The sequence below is a fragment of the Carcharodon carcharias genome, chromosome 8, assembly GCF_017639515.1.
Source record: "Carcharodon carcharias isolate sCarCar2 chromosome 8, sCarCar2.pri, whole genome shotgun sequence".
Lineage (NCBI taxonomy): Eukaryota > Metazoa > Chordata > Chondrichthyes > Lamniformes > Lamnidae > Carcharodon > Carcharodon carcharias.
This window is the reverse complement of record NC_054474.1, coordinates 50,513,571-50,523,104: the sequence shown is the minus strand read 5'-3', so window position 1 is coordinate 50,523,104 and position 9,534 is coordinate 50,513,571.

Here is a 9,534-nt window from a genome sequence, read left to right as displayed (position 1 = left end):
TGCGGTGTGCCATTATAAATCCCATTGACGACAGCGGGAACGTAAAATCCCGCTGTCGTAAAATTCTATCCTCTGTGTTTTCTATACTGACCGTTATCAGTGTGCTTTGTATGTGAGGAGCGTGTGTTTTTATTACCCCAAGAGCAATTGTTCCAATTTAAATAATTCCAGCAGCAAGATTTTTATGGATTTAAAAATAGGAAAAGGTTGGGGAGAGTCTTTCTCCAACTTTCATGGTATGGTTGTTTATTACCTTGGCTGCATAGTTGATTTGCAGCTGGTTCAAAGGCTGTCTGATGAAATCTGTCTGCAAACAGCTTCTTACTATTTTAAAATCAGACAACAAACACAGTTGTCTCACCATGTGACCTGTTACAAGTCCAAACTCATTTTCCAAATAAGGTGGGTGGCCAGGTTGCTTATACATCTGTGTAATGACTTTCACACCTTAAGAGTTTGAGACAGCTGGTGTTTTTGTATCTGAATGATCCATTCAATTTGAACTTACCCTTTAGAATTAGTTTCAAGAAAAGGCATTGAGTCAATATCAGTCTGGAGAGTTTCCTTTGTTCTCTCTTGAGACAGGTGAGTATTTCAATCCACAAGAGAAGTCAGGTGATCCTCGAGCAGCCATCTTTTTGTGGCCTTTTGTGGTTTGTAAAATGTAAAGTATTTACTGAAAGTCTAGCATATACTGGAACATGACGTGTTTTTACAACAATGCCATATCAGGCATTTGTGATGTTGGTGGCAGTTATCTCAGGTCCTTTATGCCCACTGAATGGACATGAGACTGCTTGTAATGGGTTCCTTGGACGCTGGCCCTGTAAAGATGAAAGTTTCTGCAGTGAGTGATGGAGAACTATTTGTACTGCCATGAGGGAAAACAGCCTCTTTGGCAGACACATCAATTGCTCTATTAATTCTAGCAGCAGAGAACAAATTAATAAAATATCCTCTTATCTTTCTGATATGTTGCTCTGCATATTTTTCAAGCTGATTATCATGACTTCACCAAACAATTCCCCAAGATGTTCAATCCTTCATTCAATAACTCCGGGTTGTTTATTGGGGTACTTGTGGACTGCCACATTTTGCAGGTAAAATCCTCTCAGTTGGTGCACAGGAAAGCATAGTATTCCACTTACATCCCAGTCATTTGCTGCACATCCTGGGAGAGGATGCACAGAATGCCCTTTGTTTTATGGCAGGACTGCCATCATTCATGTAGCCTGTAAGTTGACATGTCTTACCCTTCTGCTCAGCTACAACAGGCTCCACTTCCACATCTGCACCCTCTGATCCTTGTGCTCTGTGTCTCATCAGGTCAATTTATCAAATTTAGAATCTGTACCCTCTTCAGTGAGTGTCTTTTAGCTGATAAACAAATGAATGATGGTGTTGGTGTGTGGTCCCAGTGTTGCCAGAGCTATCGGGGCTTCACTCTTTTGTTCTTCATCATCCTTATCATCTGTTTCCTGGCTTGCAACTTCTGAAGGGGAAAAATAAAAGTACTGTTAATTTGGGTCTATATGAGCAGTATGCTATCTTAAAAATCTATCTTGTGGTTCTCTGATGAGGAATGTGGTAGCTGGTAAGATATTGAAATATATGCATTTGTGAAGCCACAATGACTCCCACATCTCCATCTTCATCCTCTAGACTAGAGTTGAATCCTATGTTTTCCAGTGTTTCTTGTTCATCTAGAGTTAATGTGGACATTAGCATCATGTGTCATCGTCTGCAGGAGGAATGCTTTGGCTGTCACCATCTCCAGACCCTGCAGCAATAATCTGCCAAAATGAATGTAATGGATGGCAGTACTGGCAGATACAGTAGAACAGTACATGAGGTGTGAGGCAATTGACATGAGGTTGCCAAGCTACCTTACTTCTGGGGCAAGGATCAAGCTGCCATGCAATACTTAAAAGGTACTACTTGGGCCAGGAAATATTAATTTGCTTCTCTGTGTTTCAGTAAGCTGCCTTGTTGCCTTGTAATTCATTTGAGACTACATTTATTTTTGCTGACCTTGTGAGTTTATTAAACTTTTCTCAACTCTGTAAGTGGGCCCTTGGAGCTATGGATGTCCTTCATAGCCACAGGCACCTCCTTTTATGTGAGCTGCACTGCTGCAATTGATGGCTTCTTGCCAACTGTTCCAACAATTGCTTCCTTCCTTTCTCCAACTTATGGCAGCAGTTCATCAATGGTGTATATTTCCTTCTGCTGCAGCTGCCATTGCATTGCCTTGTGCAAGAACCAGGTCATAGTTTTATTTGCTTATAAGCTGTTATATGAGGACGTTGTGCCCTTGTTCTACCCCTTTTCCTAATTCTCCATGTCTCTCTCCACCCCCCCCCCCCCCCCCATCCCCAACAAATCTGTCCTCAAGCAAACACATGCCCTTGTCATGCCAGCATTATGGAAATCAGCAGGCTCTGGGAATTCTGATAGGGTCAGCTTCCTAGGCAGGTTCAAGCCCTGCCCTGCTACATTTCTGGCACCTCATCAGTGACCCAAGAATTTTAGGGGCATGATATTCATACATTACGTATTGAATGAAAAAGAAAATCATCATTGTGTTTCATCTATTGTTACCTAATTGGTGCAGTTTATCCTACATTTTTTGGCTGCAAAACAGCCAGCCATTATTACACTTCACAATTAATTCATTGGCTGTGAAGTGCTTTAGGGCATGGAGGGCAAAACAACACATTATATATGCAGGCTAATTTCTTCTTTCTGTACACACTAGTCAATTATATCTCATTTTTTGCAAAGTTTTAAAGCTATTTTGCACTTAGAAGGCTGAAAATATAAAAGTAATTAGAATGTGTGATGAGTGTTTTCTAATGGCATTTGTGTATTTGCAATTTTAGTATGCTTTAGAACTGTGCTCCTGAGTTGAAACAGTAAATTAAAAAGCCTCTATAACAGTGTTTGGGAAATAGCCACAGAGCATTAATGTCATTTTATAGACAGGGTGGGCTGATTTTTCTGTGTAGCTCCACTGGTAAACATGGCAAATCCGAGGTGGACATCAGAGGAAAATCAAAAGAAGAGCCATTCCTCTGTCTCCCTGCCACTCAGTGCCACTTCCAAAATTTACCATCAGAAATGAAATTGGCTGTATAATATTAGACATGTAATAAACCTGCCCAAATGTAGATAGCTCTATCATATGGTGAAATTAATTCATCATATGTATTTCTGGGAATTTGCATTCTTGCCACTATGGGTGTAAGGAACACCACATTGCTGACATCTAGCATTGTACGGATTTCAGGCAAGGAGGATAAAATTTGCTCTTATTAAACATGTAAATGTTGACATTTTTTAAATGTAAAAGATTATTTTGTGTCTTTTGAATATTAGTGTTAGCCATGCTATACTGAGGCAAGGTGCTACAGCAATTTCTCTCCATTCTCCCCTACAACCATTTGTTAAGGACAATTTAGGCATATTTGAATCTTTTTCCAGCGTTTTCTGCTATAAAATCACTGTCCTGACAAAAAGTGTAGCAACATGACGTTACAAATAAACCTGATCTTGGAGGACGTATTTGGTAGTTTCAGCAATGCTACTTTTCAGGTGTTCGTGCAAGTGGTGCAGTGGAGGACGGAATATCTCTTTGGAATGAAAGGTTAGGTGCCCTCCACAGGATTAGCGGTCTGGTACATGACTGTGGGATTTCACCATGCACTCTCCCAGATGAGGCAGCAGAAACGAATTAGGTTAAGTATAGCATCTTTACATACATTCCTGCGATTCCTTCAAGTAAGGCCGGCCCTAATCCATTACCTGTTTCCTCAACCGGTTGTGTGCAAAATCAGAACAAAACATTGCTCCATTCTTGCAGCACACCTTCACTGCATTTCCAGTAGGGGTCAATGGTTCCATGTACGGCCAATAGGCGCAAATTCAGATGCTTCCACAGAAGTTTTCCGTCCCCAAAAACAGCAACAACAAAAAAATCGCAATCTTTAGGCAAATTCTACATTCCTTGAAGGATTTTCCTAAAGCAAACCAGACCAATTTCTTAGAGAAGCAGCCAGTTTTTACGAGTAAGAGTGGAGCTTGGCTTGACATTTAGAATTTTAACGATAGATTTGGAATGTTATGGGAGGGGTTTCACATGACTACAGCATAGCCAACTTTAAGCTATTGAAATCGCCTGTTGGAAAACCAAATGATACAGTACGAATGTGAAGCTAAAGGTCAGAGACTTGATTTGCTGACTCACGGATGCTTGAACTTCTACTAGGGCCTCAGAAAATTGTGGCTTAACTGTAGGAAATTTGAACGTTCTATGGTAAAATTGGGCTTAATGTGTGTTATCTCAAAGGTAATGATGTATCACATTTTTCACATTTCCACATTCACTTCCATGGAAGAATATTACTCAAATGTACATAAGTTACAGTGAAATAGTTCTGTGGGAATGTTAGAAATTCAAGGTGCAATTTATTTTGTTAGTTTTGCATCTGAATTTAGTGTTAAGAAGAAGGTCTTGCTGATGATAATACCAGATCACTGGGCTCCAGGGATGAGAGTTCTGCTGTGTTGCTGCCAGACCTGCTGAGTTTTTCCAGGTATTTCTGTTTCTGTTTCTACTGTGTTCAGGGTTTGGCTCAGATTCAACTTCTGAGGTCCTTGACTTCAAATATTCATGAAAAGAAGATCTGATTCCACTAGTAACAGTATAACTGCCTGTTAACCAATTGGGAATATAGACGGAACCTTTCTCTGATAATGATAGAGAAAACAGACAATTGTTCACTGCTGCATTTCCAGACTTCCCCTCTACCCTCAATCTGAAGAACCTAATGGGCTCAGTGTCAGAGGCATATTGAAACATACTTGCTACTTCACTGAAGGGGAAAACAGACCTATAATTATCAGTAGATCACTGAACCATCCCCCACAACCCCCAAATCTAGATCCCTTGAACCAGGTACCTACTCATTACTAACAGCCAGGGGATAAACTTTACACCCAGAGAATGGCTGAATACTAGTCAGTGAGTTAAATGTACACCTCTCACAACCAGACTGTGACAGCCTGTAGCACCTAACCCCCTTCTCTAGCACAGTTCTTGTAACCCCACAGGACAATCGGGTGATTTATTTATAAAACACTTACCTTTGTTGATGTAGCTTTAGTATTAGATATATCCCAGCGATTTCCTCTTTTTGTATATTATTTTCACCTTTGCCATGACATGGGATTACGGTTAGCAGCAATCATTCCCAATCTGATGACAACTGCTTGTGCGGTTATTGTAGGTATTTTTGACTTGAGGGGTCTGTTTCCAATTTAATTCCAATTTCATTGTTTTTTTTAATATTAGTTTCAAAATCTCATGTGGGTTTTATTGATCTCCCACCATAACTTCAACACCCCAAAGAAAATGTGGAGACCCTGTTACTTCAGATTTTTCCTGATTCTTGTAGCTTATTATCGGATTTTTTTTGTACTTTCATTGCAATCAATGAATGCAGTTAATCTTTCTTATTTATGATGTATACATTTTCTTCCACCTGTGGCATAAAAATGTGATTGCCCTCTTTGTTTGACTTCCAGTCTTCCACATGATCTTTTTGCATCATGATTTTGGAAAAAGATCCAGGAATACACTCATTGAAACTCTACAGTGGTCTACCTTTCCTCATTACGTTAGCCTTTACACCACTTACACATGTGGGATTAATTTAATTTTATGGCTCTTAAAGCATGTACCATTCCCTGCACCTCATTGTATTGAGTGATGCATAATTACTGAAGTATTTATTTTCTATTTTGCAACTTTCTGAACATAATAAGCAGAAATAAGTTGGAGGGGAATGCTTGTTCATCATGTTAAACATTTACTTACTGTACAAAGGCTCAAAGGCCATAAAAAGTTCTGTTTGTTTAAAAAATTATACTCACTTGGATTAGCTCCACTACATCTCATGTATACTCATTGCAAGAAAATATCATGTACTGGGGCTTCACTTGTTTTAAAAGTTGTCCTAATTTATAATTCATTTGTAAGTTTACTCTATTTGCCGTAAACAACTCTTAAATTGGCAGTTATACTGAAAATATTAATTTGAACTGAAAGATACTCATGGAAATTTTTTTAAATCATGTTGGATAATGATAATTATATCTGAAATAGAAGGGTCAGAGGAGGTGCCAATCAGTGTTTAATTAGCTTTGTCATCTTCATTGGAAGTAGAGGAAAAAATTGTTCTGGTAACAGAAAGTGAGCAGTGTACCAGAGATTTCTGAGGAGCCCTGCAGACCATCTGTTTTCAAGGCACTGGGTTTTAAATTCCCAGCCTGCTGTGATTACTGGTTTGACACAATGCATTACTTTCTCTTTTATTGTTTCTCTGATAAATAAACCAGATACTGATTAAATGTTAACTCTTTACCAAACATGCTTTGCAGTACTTCTTGCACTTTTTTTCTGCACATATTCATTTCCTTAAAGCTTGTTTGGTGCACATTAGAAAAATGGCAGAACCCTATAAGTGAGCTGAAAGTTGAATTTTCTGAAATCACATGCTAGTGCACAAATCCTTGTGCATCCTCAAAGGATTAAATGTAAAAGCTGAAAATAAGGTTTGGAAGATACAAAAAATCAAAATATTGTAGAGGTTCTCTTTTCTGACTTCAGCCTGGCAGAAATTGGGAGAACGGCTGTTAAAATTGAGTATTGTATTTGTTGTTCTTTTGCACCTGCAGCAGGATTAACCCTTCCATCTTTTTGCTGGTGGCTGATGTGCCCTCTTGATTTAAACAGGAGCCTTCTTGATTGTTGTTCCTCCTCTTCATTTTCTGTCCTCTGTCCCCAACGGCACTTGACTTTTAATATAATGAGCTTTGATCTTTGATCCAAGTCTCTGAGGTGGATTAAAATTTCAACTATGAAGGTCCACATCTTCCAGTTAACATCAGTGGCTTGTGCATTGCTGCTGCCTGTGAAGACTTCTGTGACCCAACCCTTTTGTGATTTTTTTCAGCGAGGACTTCTGATCCCAGTTGAAGCATCGATGGAGAATGAAGCAGATCAGACATCCACGATGAAGACACTCGGATGCAAGAAGAGACAGACAAAGACAGAACATGCCCTCTTTTCATGGCAGTAGCAGCTGTATTCAGGTAATTTTTTTAAAGGTCTCAAGTCATTCAGTAAAAGTGAATGGATGAGTGAATGAATGGGTAAATGAATGGATGAATGATTGGATGGATGCATGAGTGGGTGGTTGGGTCAAGTCAGGTTGCAGGGAGTAGACAAGTGGAGGTAGATAGGTTGGGTCAGGAGAATAGTCAGGTGGGAGGGATAGTCGGGTGGGAGGGTAGCTGGGTTAGGCCAGGGGTGTAGTTGGGTTGGGGAGGTAGACAGGTGGAGGGTTAGTCAGGTCGCATTGGGGCAGCAGTGGGATGGGGTGATGGTCAGGTCGGGGGAGTAGTTGGGTCGGGTCGGCGATAGTCTGCTGGGGGGGTCAGTCAGGTTTCAGTGTAGTCAGGTGGGGGCAGTTGGATGGTGGGGTTAGTCAGGTTGGGTCATGGGCCTAGCCATGTCGAGTTGGTGGGGTAGTAGGGTTGGTAGGGGAGTCAGGTTGGGTCTATGGGATAGTCAGGTCAGGGCGTAATCGGGTTGCGTTGGAGGTGAAGTCGGGTGGGGAGTTAGTTGGATAAGGGGCAGTCGGGTCATGGGGTAGTTAGTTGGGTCGGTGGGGTAATCAGTTTGAGGAAGTAATCAGGTTGGGTTGGGAGATAGTCAGGTGGAAGAGATGGTCTGGTCCAGTGGGGTTAGTCAGGTGGGGAGGGTTAGTTGGGCCAGGGGAGGTAGTCTTATCAACTGTAAGTTCCATCAACATTTTTAATGCAGATTCCTCTTTAATATTTATGAATCCATTAGTTGCTCCTGCAGTCCTTCATTCACCTTTCTCTGTAAATACAGAGGTAAATAAATATTTGTTGTGTGAATCCCTTAGTCCCTACCGTAAGATTACCTGGTTTCACCCTAGACATCAAAGACTTTGCTATTGAGTTTTACGTTGCCCACCTCCTTTTTTGCATCTATTCTTGTGGTATTTTTCCTGTTTTTCTTCCGTATTATTAGCCTTAATTTTAATGTATGTCCCTGTAGACTTTATTCTTGAGCTGATCTTATGCATCCATGGCACTCTGGCTTTCCTTTGCATCAGGTTAAAACGTTTTTGATTGTGCCCTATTTACCTTGGATTTAGACACCTGCAAGGCTAGGCTAAGTTCCCTTTCATTTCTCTAAGATGTGCACTTTTTTAACTCTAAAACCTTTGTTTTAGTCTCCATTAGTTCTTTATCTATTTTGGTGCTAAACATAAATATGGTATAATCACTGATAATGAAACATTCATGACATCACATTCTTCTTTGCTTCTGCTACATCAGGTTTCCAATGTGTGCACATTTACCATGAAAGTCACCCACACGGCTGCCCAGCTTTTAGACACTGTCGTAGTTCCCCCGAGTGCAAAAAGCTGCATTGGTTAACATGTGGTTATCAAGGTGTTTATTATCAAGCCCATGGTCTTCATGAAGAGAATGCATTGGTATGCAATTAATGTTCAGATACTATCTGACCAAAGAATCATCATTATGACTTCATTACACAGAGTCCACAGTGGCAGCAATACTGGATGGATGACTCTTGGGGGGCACAACAATTCTCTGCATCCATGGCTACTGAGCTTATTTAGAAATCTCTCATATTTAAGGCCCTGATACCTTAGCATCTATTTGCTGGTCTTTGGCTTCCCCCTTCATCTTCAAGAAAAGTGCAAGATGTAGTTTAAACATGAAGAAAGAGGCATTGGTTATGCAGAACACTTGAAATCTCTTAATCGCAGTGTGGGGGCAGGGGGGGTTGTTTGCAGTTTGGGGCAAGTAGGTGAGCAAGTGGCAGAAGTTCCTAATTTAGGATTACAACATGGATGTTAATTCCCCATAAGAAAAGTGTAGAAAAAGGAGCAGTATTACTCCGCTACAAATAGTTGGACATATATTACTGTTTTGCAACAATTATAAACAGCTGGGTAACTGCATTGACTCATTTGGCAAAATCCCTATGGACTGTCACTTTCAGTCTCAAGTAAGGCTGTCATCTTTTGGGGGCACCTTGTTACAGGCTCTCCAAATCTTTGGCATCAAACCATGTTTCCTATTTGCCTCTGCTGCACAATTGTGATGTTTTCTGTCACCACGATAACTTCCCCTTTAATGGCTAGCTGCAATCCTTTAGGAGTTGTCCCATACCAGTTTTTCCTAGCCAAGTGTGGTGTAGGCCAAGTTCCCTGGGCAAGTTCTCTTTTGTCTGTAGTCTAGACAATTGAGAGGATAGGCTTATCTCATAAAGTTCGGCACCAACTGTAACAGCCATGTGAGTTCTGCCAATCCAACTTCATTTTGTTAGGATTACAAAACCAGGACTCAAATATTCTGTTTAAGATCGCTTACTCAGTCTGATTTGTTAATGAAAAAATAGGCATGGTA